This window comes from Athene noctua, chromosome 1 (genome assembly GCF_965140245.1).
Source record: "Athene noctua chromosome 1, bAthNoc1.hap1.1, whole genome shotgun sequence".
Taxonomy (NCBI): Eukaryota; Metazoa; Chordata; class Aves; order Strigiformes; family Strigidae; genus Athene; species Athene noctua.
This window is the reverse complement of record NC_134037.1, coordinates 201049831-201062520: the sequence shown is the minus strand read 5'-3', so window position 1 is coordinate 201062520 and position 12690 is coordinate 201049831. Positions and strand designations below refer to the sequence as shown.

The 12690-nt window shown below is 34.7% G+C and overlaps 1 protein-coding gene across 4 annotated transcripts in view; it reads left to right on the top strand.

Moving 5' to 3' along the window:
- Positions 1 to 12690, top strand: part of MYO16 (myosin XVI) — a 405417-nt gene that overhangs the window by 251159 nt on the left and 141568 nt on the right. The window lies entirely within an intron of this gene.

The following is a 12690-nucleotide window of genomic DNA, read 5'->3' as shown; positions in this document are numbered from 1 at the left end:
TCAGCTCTATATAGAACTACATGTAGGTGTATGCTTCAGGGTGAACCGAACCACATTTGTGGCTTCATAAACTGCACTGACTACATCCTCTTTAATAGTAAGAGTTTAAATATAGAACGCTCTATATAGATACCTAAATGTAGTGTGTCTAAGGCTGAATACATGCCAAATGTTTAATATAAGTGGAAGGTTTTGATTTTTCATGAAATTTTTGGTTTATCTCAAAATTTATTAATTCAGATTCTTTTGTAATTAAAACGTATTCCTGATTTAGATCGTTTGCCTTTCTTTATTCAGTTTTTCCTAGGAAGTATCACTGAAATGAGAGAAGTCTATTTGGCATTAATAATCTTCTCTTAAATTGGCTAAATTTATAATGAGTATAGTGAGTAACTGTAAAAAGACCAGTAGTAATTAAAATTATATAATATGAGTATTTTGTGGTTTTCATAGCTAAGTCTTTTTCCCATGGATTTTTCTTTCAAATTTTCTATCTTCCACTCTGACTAGTACTGGAGTAAAATAGTAGTTCTAGATTTGGGGCCTGTAAATAGAAAGATACCACATTAATTTTTTTAAGAAAAAACTTACTTGATTCTGATTTTTTCTTAAACAAAAATCTTCAGACTACCACTGTTTGGTAATGTTTTAGGCTGTTAGCACTTCTGGTATTATACAGGATAGTGTAATGCACTAGCTCTGAAGAAATCTGAGGCTAAGTTACTTTACTAAAAATGACCCGCTTCAATGTGGGGGAGGGGAAGAGTTAAATTTTATATTTTAAATCCTTTGAAGGCTTTGAAGACCAAAATGATTCTGAGCTCCCAATCATTAATTTATTCCTCTTCTAGCAAAAGTTGTTTGGAATCACTCAGTTTATTCATAAAATGAAACAGTTTGAAGTCACTTCGCAGGAAGCGCCAACAGGAAAGAACTTAGCAAAAACCTGAATAATTAGATTCACATGAACAAAGCTTTATCTGATAAGATGCCTGATAAGCATCCAAAAAGAACAAAACAGTGTTTCTAAATAGATGTCTGAACATTGCAATGCCAAAGTTTTAGAAGTAATTTATAGTTGAAAATTTGCATAAAGCTGCTTTCATCAATAATGCTTTGCTTTGGCTACATAGAGTAGATTGTGTCTTGCCTTCTTGAGAGTTCAGGCCAAATATTTCTTACCTTAAAATCCTGAGTGTAGTAGTTCAGTGCGCTAGATCTTTCTTGGTCGATAGAGTTAAACTAGGTGTGAATTTCTACTGCATCAAACTTATATATGAATCAGGAAGGCATGATTTGGCCTCTTATAAATTCATGATTTCTTGCTTAGTCAAATTTTGATGAGATCATATCATTCTGGTAACATAAATAAGTGAAGTTGTCATGTTTTCTTTAAGCAAGTGTAATATTGACTTTAATAGTAAAATCCATTAGATAACAACCCTTTTGGAACCATAGGTGTTTCAAGCCCAGTTATTTTGATTAATTTTTCTGTTCTTTGATTTAATATTGCACCTTTACATAGAAGATTGAACAATCTTAGTAAATAATGGCTGTTAAGATCATAAGATACCCCTATTTTTTCATTGTTTGCTTAAGCCATTGCAATATGAGAAATGAGACATAACATTGGGGTTTTATTCTCATTTTAGATAAAAGCACCTTAAAGAGTCAAAGTAGTATTGTCAGTAGTGGTTATTGTTAGACTTGATGCAGTAAAAGCTGAGAGGTAGTTCATGTATTAAGCAGTATATAATCCTGGATTAAGAGTTAATGTAAATAACTAAAAGGGGAAATCCCTCCCCTTTGGAGTCACGGAGAGTTTCAGTATGATTGGGGTTTCACCCCATTGTGAAGGGGGAGTTGTTAGGTTGTAATTCTGTGGTGTTTGATGCTGTCCTGAGAGGGAGCTTGAGCTCAGAATTTTAAATATGTGTTTTTGCAAGCATTATGACTGCTAGGGCATCATATGAAGACAAATAGCTGACCACTTTCTATTGAACCTATACACAGCTAGTATCTTAAAGCAGCAAGTCATCTAAATCTGTGTAGGGAGGGATCTGAATGAATACATCTCCCACGGCATCTGCATGTGGATTATGATACATAAAGACAGAAGCAATTCCTGAAAGGTAAGATCATTTTACAAGACTGAGCAGGGGAATCATGTCAGAAATGGAGAGCGAGCCTCTAAAGCGCAAATCGAGGCTTTTTGATTGACAACTACTCCCGTGTGTTCATTGCATTCAGAAGCTGATTTTTATCAGCAGATCCTTGACTGAAATTTCCAAAATTTCTATTAATTTGGTGTGTTTCAAAAGAACTGCGGAACTTTGTTTATCTTGATGATGATGTGAAATACAGAGATAAGATTTTTGAAATTATACTGTCAATTTGCTCTTGATTTGCTCTTGATATTTTTTATTTTTTTTTTCTCGGTGCAGATAGAGTCTGTTACTGTAAACATTGCTTCCTGGCATGTGAAATTTAGCCTCATAATAAGAGTATGCACTAGCTTTTCTAGCACATTAAGTTTAGCCTTATAGTTACAGTAGGTACTAGCTCAGTAATGAATCTGGCAACCAAAGTGAAAAAAAAAAACAAAAACAACAGAAAGAGAGGTGACAAAGTGATAGATCAGCTTGTAAATGGTCTTCAGCTCTGGTAAAGAAAGGGTATAAAAGGAGAGATTAGAAAGACAGGAAAGAAAAAATGTGAGAAAAATCTTCTGGAAAAAATACCTACTTTTATTATTTTGGGCCAATTGCTTCATATTACCATGGATATTCCAAAGCTGTAATATATATAGCGATATAAGAATGTCTTTATGTAGTACATATATGTAAGATACTCAAACATACTGTCATTAAAAATCATGTCATTACATATATGTATATTAGAAATATAGCTTAAAGCTACTTAACTGTAGAAAATTATTTCAGAAACGATTATGAGTTTGACAGCTGTTCAGGTTAATGTCACCATTTTCAGTTTAAACGAGGTTGCTAGTTCTCCTAAGTGATTGTACCATTATGGCTTTTGGTAGTGTAGGTAAACCAATACAACGTTCGCAGTATTGCAAGGTGATTCTGAGGGTGGTTTTTTAGTCCTCTCGTTATGTGAGATCTCTATCACCCAACATTTATAGGCTGAAATATACCACCATTAAATAAGATCTGTGTGTAAAACTAAACAACTTCAGTCTGGGGAAAATGTTAATATGCACATTCATGCAGAAGCTGGACTGTGATCAGGGAGTGCATTTTGTGTTTGCATTGTCAGACCACTGTTCCCAGATGTGTAAAACTTTCCTTCCTCCCACAGAACAATGATGTGCACTGCAGTGTGTGCTCTCTCTGCTTGTGTTGTTTCTGCCACCCCTTAGAAAGCAGTGAAACCCTTCTGCGACAATATCTGTAGATCACAGAACTGATATATCTTCTTTTACAGATTTTCTGTGCAGGTGCCCTCTTCACTGTCAATAAGAAAACTTTCCATTAATTTCATGTATAAAATAGTCATTTTAATGAAGTGATTGAATTTCTCTTTCGAACCTCTTTGCTTGATCACTGAGGAAATCATTCACCACTAAATTATAAGGTTGGTCTTCAAAAAGGGCTTAAAAATTACAGTGCAGAAAAGTGAATGGTATAGAAAAGATCCCAGTAGACAATTTTTGGTGTCATTAAGTGCAAAGCCTTATGTCTGATGTTTTGTGTGTTTTCAGTCATCATCTTTTCTAACAAGCACTAATACAATGGAAAATGGTAATTACTCTAGTATTGTCATATTGATCCCCACTCTTCCTTTCCCTCACACACAAGAGCTCAAGATGAAAATTTTCGAGACTGTGAGTGGCCAGTTACCACAACTTTCCCCAATTCAACATACTTAGGAAGCAGCCTCTTTGTTTCTGACTGCTATAGATATGAAGCCAGGAAGGCATTGCATGTTTCCATGCCCTCTCTCTTTCTTTTCCTTCCTTTTATCTTTGGATGCCATTTTTCTTTTCAAATGTGTGATTATTTTGTCATTTAAAATGCAACAGAAAGAAATATCAATCTTGAAAATAACAGTTTTCTATAGCTGTGCCATTTGTCTACAAATGTGCTTGTGACAGTCTAACAATACAAGGTAAATTCATAGAGAAAAGTTGTGGGTTTTTTAATTAGTCCCACATAACTGGAAAAATAGATGTTTTAGGGATGTTCCAGTCCTCTGATGTTCCATGCTCTTTCCTTGTATTCAAGCCTGATAGATCACTTTTTTCCTTACAGATAGTCACTTTGATTTATACTTTCAGTACCCCCATAAATCTCAGCTGTGTCCATAAAAATTCACAGAGGTGGTTACACAGTAGTACCGTTCAGATACCTTTCTTTCACAAATTACCTGTTGCTGATATCTGTGTCTGATGACTAGAGGAAAATCCAAACCAGTGTTAGACTTGTCTTACAAAATTGAATGTAATAACTAGATCTGCAAGGGTTACATCAGATTTTTCCCACGGGTGGTAGTCCTGCTGGAATAATAGTTTCTATATGAAGTGCCAAGTTACATCACTTTATCAAACTGCCATTAGACTTTGTGTGCTGAAACTCGGCACATTAGTTGTACCAAAATTCTCTCAGTCTCACTCCAATAAAGTCTAGTGTTGAGGCTCCATGAACTTCATTGTTGAGGACTGATTTTTATTTTTTTTTAAATCCTGCTGACAGAATAAAGCTCCAGGCAATCATGAAAGTGGTATTCGTTGTATTTAAATTTAGGAGGAAGGTAAAGATCAGACTCAGGGGTTCATGTGTTTCACTTTTCCATTGTGGGAGATGTGGGTGCAGGAGGAGACAAAATCTGTGGTAGTAGATGTTAGGCTTACCATCCCTGCAGCTGAATGGCCATGAGGGTCAAGTCCTTCTTGTTCTTCTTGGCTGAAACTCCTTCCTAATTCTTCTGTGCAAATTACACTGGATGAGACTTTTGAACCTTGAAATAATTCTCAAGTGCTAGCAACAGTTTTGCTAAAGCCCCTTTGAGTCGTGAGTTTCCAGTACCTTTTCCAGAATTTAGGCAATTCTGTGTAATGACCATAGAGAAGCTGGAGCAGGTGCTGTCCTGTGCAGCAGGGGAGATGGGAGGCAGGAGATGGAGGCTGGGGTGGGGAGGTGTGCAGGGCCCTCACCGTCCTGGCAGGGTTCTGCAGCATCCAGCAGGTCCAGGCATGGTCTTTGGGGTCAGACACAACCCTGGAGGGCTGGGAAGGGCCATGGGGATGGGGATGGGCCAAGGCAAGGTTGGGATGCTAGACCACGTCAGGGGGACCCGTGGCCAGTCATAGGCAGCTAAGGAAGCACCAAGGCCCAACATCTGAGCTCAAAAGCTGCTCCTGAACCAAGAGGGGTCCCAACAATGCTTCTTGCACAGCCCTGGCGGCTAAACCCATAAGATAGGCAGAGGACATTCAGGGCACCTGCACAAACATAAAAGGTCCTTCATCAATTTTTAATGAGAGTTAAGGAATATCTAATTTTTCCCCACATTATAAATAAACAGCTAAATCTTCAAAATTCTCTATTAATTGCTCTCCTTTGCATATGTATATTTTCTTCAATATGTGTATTTTCATTAGCATATTGCCTGTAAACTTGCACTTAATTAATACTTTCAATAGATGACACCTCTTGTGGCAACTATTAAGATAATGATTTGTAGTTTGTCTGTTACTCTTAAGATTTTTTTGCCATGCATCTTTTGGCATTTAATTTCTTAGTAATTATGTGAGTGAAGAAGAGGAAAAACCTGAATCAGTCTCCCAGGTTTTTTCCTTTCCCAGCCTATTTTTTACCTTGCATTAAATCATACAGATATCTTATTGCTCATTTCTACTTCATTGTACTCATTTTCCTGTAGTTAGCATTGACCACCCTACTAAGACACAAACCAAGACCTTCAAAAATTAGAAATGCACTTGACATAGGGTAAGGAATTTTAGAGACTGGACAACTATGTCTGGGTGATTTTAGAAGGCAATACCTGAAATATATCATCTTTCTATTATCCTCCTCCAACATCTTCTGTGATGAATGCTGAGTAGAAAGTTAATTTTCAAATTATTATACTGGAGTTATTCTAGCAAGTTTTGGTTTGCCAAAAGTAACTATGGTGCACTCTGAGAAAAAGTTAAATAACTTTCTTGTCTTTGGGTATCCAAGCTAAATTCAATTTCATATCTAATATAATTTAATAAGTTGTTTGTTTTTTTTTTCTCCTGCTTGTAAACAATTTGCATAACAGCTGAGAGGCTTAGAGGTGAAGCTGAGATTATTGTGAAATAAGATTTTATGATACATTTTCTGGAGTCATTAGAATTTCTAAAAATATTTCTTACGGGTTCAAAGGAAACATGTATTTTCTCTCTTATATCTCAAGTGTTTCAACGTAATATACTTTGAATTTGTGTATGCATGCACATATATAGACATACCCAATCTATATATACTCTTTTTTTTTTTTTTTTTTTTTTTTTCTTTCCATTTCTCTGCTTCTTCCATGTTCTCTCTTCTCTTCCAAAGGTCTCTTAAATTGGAAGCAAACATTCAAATTCTGGTTGAACAAGTAAATCTGTACTTTTTTGTTACTGTGAAGGTTTTCCTGTCCTAGCTTGATTACATGCAGCACATTCCTTTTCTCCAAAAAGCTTGCATTTTGAATACATTATAACTTATAAAATAATGCACAGATACAGGTAGTTCAAGCTATGTATATTAGCATAGACAGCAAAGGACCACAGGGGTATAAAGACTTTTCAAGCATGCTGGGCAAACTTTCTAAATAAAAAGGTAAAGTGAAGATGCAATTTCAAACACAGGTTTAAAAAAACTGAAAGAGTTAACTCTCAGTTAATTTTGCTGGAATTTTTTTCAGTACAATAAGTGAATATAGATAGGTGAAGCCCTAAGTAAAAGTGGAAATTGTTGTTTTGTTTTTTTTAAATTACATGGTAGCAAAAACCATAAAAATTATACACTTCCATCACTTTACATCTTCCTGATTTACTTATATTTCAGCTGTCTAGTGAAAAGCTTTAACTGTGAATGTTTGCTTCGTAACTGTTTTCATACAACACTACTGTGAAAATCTGATTCACAACCAGAATACTATTTTAAGGACTGTAGATTCTGAATTAAATGAGGCAATTCCATTTACTTAGATTTCAGTGAGATCTGACAGCTAAACTACACCAACTAGTTATTAGGAAGGTAATGGAGAGAGGAGAAACAGATATATTTGCCTGAGATTCTGGCGCAGGTTTAAACTTGCTTCAGTGAGTTTTATATCTATGTAACTTGGAATAATTTCAACATCAAAAGAATTGTCTAAATTTTCTCTGTGGTCTTTTGCTTTTGTTTTGCTTTGTTTACTTTCACAGCATGCCATTTATTCTTTTTCTGTTTACCCTCTATTTATGATATCTTAATTTTTTCACAGATTTTTTTTTTGAGATTGAACCTTCTTTACTGCATGTATTAAATACGTGTATTCCAGCAAAACGCACTTTCACATTGTTCTCTTTAATATGTTTTTCCCTGCCCTCTTATAACTACAGTGTCCACTTCCCTTTTATTTTCATCTGGTAACAGTCTTTACCCCAGTACTCTTACCTTCTTCAATTTTCCTTACTCATGCAGGTTTTATAAGTAAATAGGATTCCTGAGATTGTTCAACTTTTTTTATTCTTTTTCCTCTCCAGAAATAAACAGGAATTGAACCAAAAGGATTTTTTTTTTCCTTAGCTCTCTTTTTCTTGTCCTATTCTTTCTTTGAAATTCAGGCTCCATTAATCTCTTGGAGCATGATCTTCAAGTTGTCCCTTACACTTCAAAGAAGGAAAAGTTGAGAGGCAACACCAGTAAATGGCTGATGTGTGTGATTTGTCATGCTGGATAATCATGACTAACTCAGTTTTGTTGAGGATGGACACCAGAAAATATATGTTATATTAAGATACATCTTCATGTTTTAAAGTGATACAGATTAACCAGAACTAATTTTATTTAATTCTAATGTAACATTTTATAATACATATTTTCAGATATATCTGAGATTGAAAAATACAACAAAGTGTAACTAAGTTGGGGGATTTTTGCATCCAATATTGTTTTTTAAAGTTTTATCTGTGGTCTAATTAATCTCATTTTTCTTATTCATGTACTTCTATTCAGCCAAGCTTTTAGACTTAGTCTCTCATATTTTAGGCTTAGACTCTCATATTTTAATGAAAACTAGATGGAATGCTAAGAAGCCTATTAGTGTACGGAAGATAAGAAATATTCTAGTGTTTTTTAACAGGGCAGATATGATGACTGGCCCATGTAGACTAAAACTTCCTTCCTAAGATCATCACAGTGCACCTACAAGATACATTACTAGGAGGTTAACATTGCAATTACAGAAGATATAATCAGGATCACATCTTAGGTTTTCAAAACAAAACCTGAAATATTCATTTGTGCCATCTGCTTTATTTTGCAAACTAAGTGGTTATTTTTCTATGTGCAGATACCTACACCTCATGCATAAAGTATACCTCTATGCTATTAACTTTATTTCACAATATTTGTTTTGAGTATCTGGCTATGCAGTTGTTTTGAGTGGTTCATCCTGAATTCAGGGTTAGTTACATACACACCTACACACCTGCATTCTGATTAGATTACAAGATATCAAAAACAGTATTTTTCTACTTGAAAGCAGAGGTACCTTAGCTGTGAATTTTGATGTTTAATTTATTTATTCCAGATTCAACATTAGCTGCTTTTGACATTATTGCTTTATTCCCAAAGTATCATTTAAGAAAATCTAGCCTAAATGATGTTTAATAATCATTAATTTACATGAAATCCAAGAATAGTTTTTATTTAACAAAGTAAAGGTAGTAAAATAAGTCTGAGACTTAATTTAGTGTCTTTGTCTTAAGTCCCAAGTGCACTTGTTATTTGTCTGTCTTTCAGAATAAATGCTATAGAAATTCTGCTTTGTTCAAGAGTGTAAATTTGAAACTCATATTCCTCTGGGTATTCTCTTTCATTTGATGTTAACAATCCCCTCTTCATTGTAATATTCTTCTTCATACATATTGATTGAATAGTGGCAGAGGATGCACAGCACTCCACTGGAAAACTCTCAGAGGTAAAGAAATCATTCATTACAATTACCTCTCTTTTCAACAACTGTTTTTCTCTCCATCATAATTCTAACAAGCTGAACGTGTAGAACTAACTATGTTTAAATGAACAATTGAGACGGTTTTTCAGGAATAAATTGTATGCTTAGAGTGGTACAGTAGAGCCAAGGCACTCCTCCTTCTATTTCTGTATTGTCCTAAAGGAACTCTCATATCTGGTAATCTTTGGTATTTTACATTCTCTCAGTGCCAGTGAGCAGTTTGGAACAGAAAAAATAACATCAGACCTTATAAAACCACTTTGACTTTTGCCTTTTTATAGCTCTAGTCAGTTTACTTCTGCATTTTTAGTTTTAATCCACAAACTTGCAGCTACTTCATTTGACTTGGCATGTTACCATTTGCTGTGTCTTTGATTGAGAGAGGCTTTGTCTTTCTTGTCTCTTTTGGGGTAAATATGATATAGAAACACATTCAGAAAATAAGAGGAGAATAATCTGTCTGTGGCATGAAAGATAAAGAATAGGAGGCAGGAAAAAATTAAATCTGTTTAATCCAAGAGAAGGAAACAAACTTGGTAATTAAGAGCAATGGGATCTATAGAGTCTACTGAAGACAGAACATAATCTTAGTTTTAACAGAAAATTAAACATACAATGAAACATTGTTTGGAATAAATTGTTTGGAAAGGAAAAAGAAAATGCAAAAATAAATATAACACGAACCAGATGACTTTCCAATTTGTTGTGAATTCTGTTGATGAGTATCTTACACCTTAAAGTTTCTGGGCCAGATTCAACCTTCTGTTAGAAAAAAGAAATATCCAGAGATCCGTGAAAGTTATATATATATTGAGGTTAAATTTGGTCCTCTGTTGAAGAAATTAAGTGCTGACTGTTTAGTCAGCCCACCAGTATTTCACGTCAGACTGAAAATGGATGTAGCTCCAAGGGATGAAATTGCAGTAGAAACCCTAGCTTAAAAGTAGATGTGATTACTCACTTATAAAAATGGTAGGAGGGATCATTTGGCTTTTAGTTTAAGTACAAAATATGTCTCTGCACTTTACTAGGATGCTAATCATCTCATATGTGGGGGGAGATTCAGCTCCTGAAACCACTTAGCTATTACATTGCATAAATCTAGAGTGATAATATAGTTCTGCAATTTATATTTCAAAAGTCACTCTTAGAATCATCCTGATACAATTACTGTAGATGAATTTCCAGTCAGAAATGGGTCATTTAAGAAATTGTTATTGGCATATGGAAGACCCAGTCATTGAACCCAGCTCATATCAACTTAGTTTTAGATCAGAGAGAGACAATACCTCTCACCGTTGTTTGAACTTACTATCTTCACTAAGCTCCCTGATCTGGTTTGAATTTTTCACTGCACTGGAGTAACTTTACAGTTACTGTAGCCAACTCTGGGAAAGTCAGGCAAAGTCAGCCCAAAGTGTAGCATAGTTTTCTTCCCATAGTTCTTTCAGTAATCATAATTCAAAATGAACTCCACACCAAGATTATACCTGATTGTGACATGTTAGTACAATTCACAATTTCCTTTGATTATTGTTGGATTTGCACACAGATTTTTTGGTAGTTAAAATATAGCTACTCAAACTGAGTTTTGTCTAAAGTCTACAAGCAACCAATCAAAGTCTTCTGAATATGTTAATTTAGTACTTATGACCAGAAGATGTTGCGATCGCAGTTTTATATAGCTCCTAAAAATGGCAGCTCCCTCATTCTGGCTTCTAAAATTATTTTATGAAATATAATGCAGGACAGAACGGTGTAGGAATATCTTGTACTGAATCACCCATCACCCAGATGATCTTTGGAACTTCTTTATTCTACATATAGGTTGTCTATCTCCAGTTAGTTTATAAAACATCTCTTGGAATCATGGCACAAAGTTTTATTGCTGAAGTTTAGTACACCACAACATAAGTGATGTGAAACTTGATGTACCCAGTGGGTAATATCAAAAGTAAACAAAAGTAGTTTCAAATATAGTTTTAATAGTTTCAAGTCACCTTTGATTGGTAGTCAACAGCTGTAAAATAGTACAGAGGTTTGGGGGATGCTTAATGATTTTCACACATATATTAGCCTATCTAACCATGGAAAGCTGTATTTTTATTGGATCTGTGAAACAGCACTCTGGATCAGACAAGGAGTCACACTGGGGATAGATGAATGGGAGTACTTCAGAGTGTTTCAAGGAAGAAATGTGTATGAGTTTGTGTGCTTCCTCACACCATTTTGGACTCATTGATCTTAAATGTCTTTTGCAAAGTAAATGATTCTATGATTTTGGTCTGTGTGACCTGTTTGTGCTAATAAGGCCTCTGCATATCTGAGCTGAAGTTTCAGCATTTCTTGAATAGTAGTAATATGAGTGAGAAAAACTATTAGAACAAATCCAGTTCCCACAAAGAACTATGCAAATCAAGAAAGTCCTCTGAAATAAAAAACTCAGTAGAAATTTTCTGATGACTGAAATGATGGAAAAGGGCACTCAAACAATGTAGAAATACCAGTTGAAAACAAACTGCATTTGTAACCGTAATTACAGAGAAGTGTAATTTATGGTTTATGACAAATGCTTGTACCTTCTAATTTCTGCTTTAATCTTCATGAAATTTTAACATAACTAAATCGTTAAATGGGTAGAAATCAGTTTACCAAGCTAGTGTTGCAGCTTAGTATTAAACTTACTCAGTAATTGCAGTGTTTATTTTTACATTGGTACACTGACGCCAGTTTCATGATCTGTTTTGTTCACCCAAGATGAGGATTACAAAGACTAAGAACAGTGCTAATCAGTTGTAAAAATAAATCTGTGTCCTTTCACAGTAAACATGAATAATGAAAATGATACTATTAAATAAGAAAATAATTTATTTAGTAGAATAATTTGTTTGAAAACAATTGGAGACTGTCCTATGTCATAATTTTTTTCCACTAATGAATAAGATACTGAGAAAGTCTATATGGCCCTTCTTTGATATGTTTTTCTATTGAAATAATTGTTCATTTAGGATCTGTTTTCTGTCATTTTCCTGTCTCAAATTCAGATGGGTTAAAACTCCTACTGCTAAAGATGGTACATTTTTAATCCTAATATTTCTGAGTATTTCTTTGTGTTTGCTTCTGTGTAAATCATGTCTGTGATTTCAGGTGCAGCTAGAGAAATCAAATTCCCTATCAGGGATACATCTGCACTTTCTTGTACGTGCAGTCCTTTCCCCATTTCCGTCATGCTCTCAGTGATTGCTTTCCCACTGTATTTTCATCTCCATTAGGTGTATTTGCCATATTTCCAGACCCAATCTCCTGTTCAAATAGGACTCCTCAATCAGGTAGCAATTAAGAGGAATGGAGCAGCATCTAATAAAATATGTGCTATGACAGACCTAACTTCAGTGAGTCTGTTATGGTGCTAGGTTGGTCCTTAAGACAAAACTGGAACAAATGGGAACATCTTATCAAATTATATGG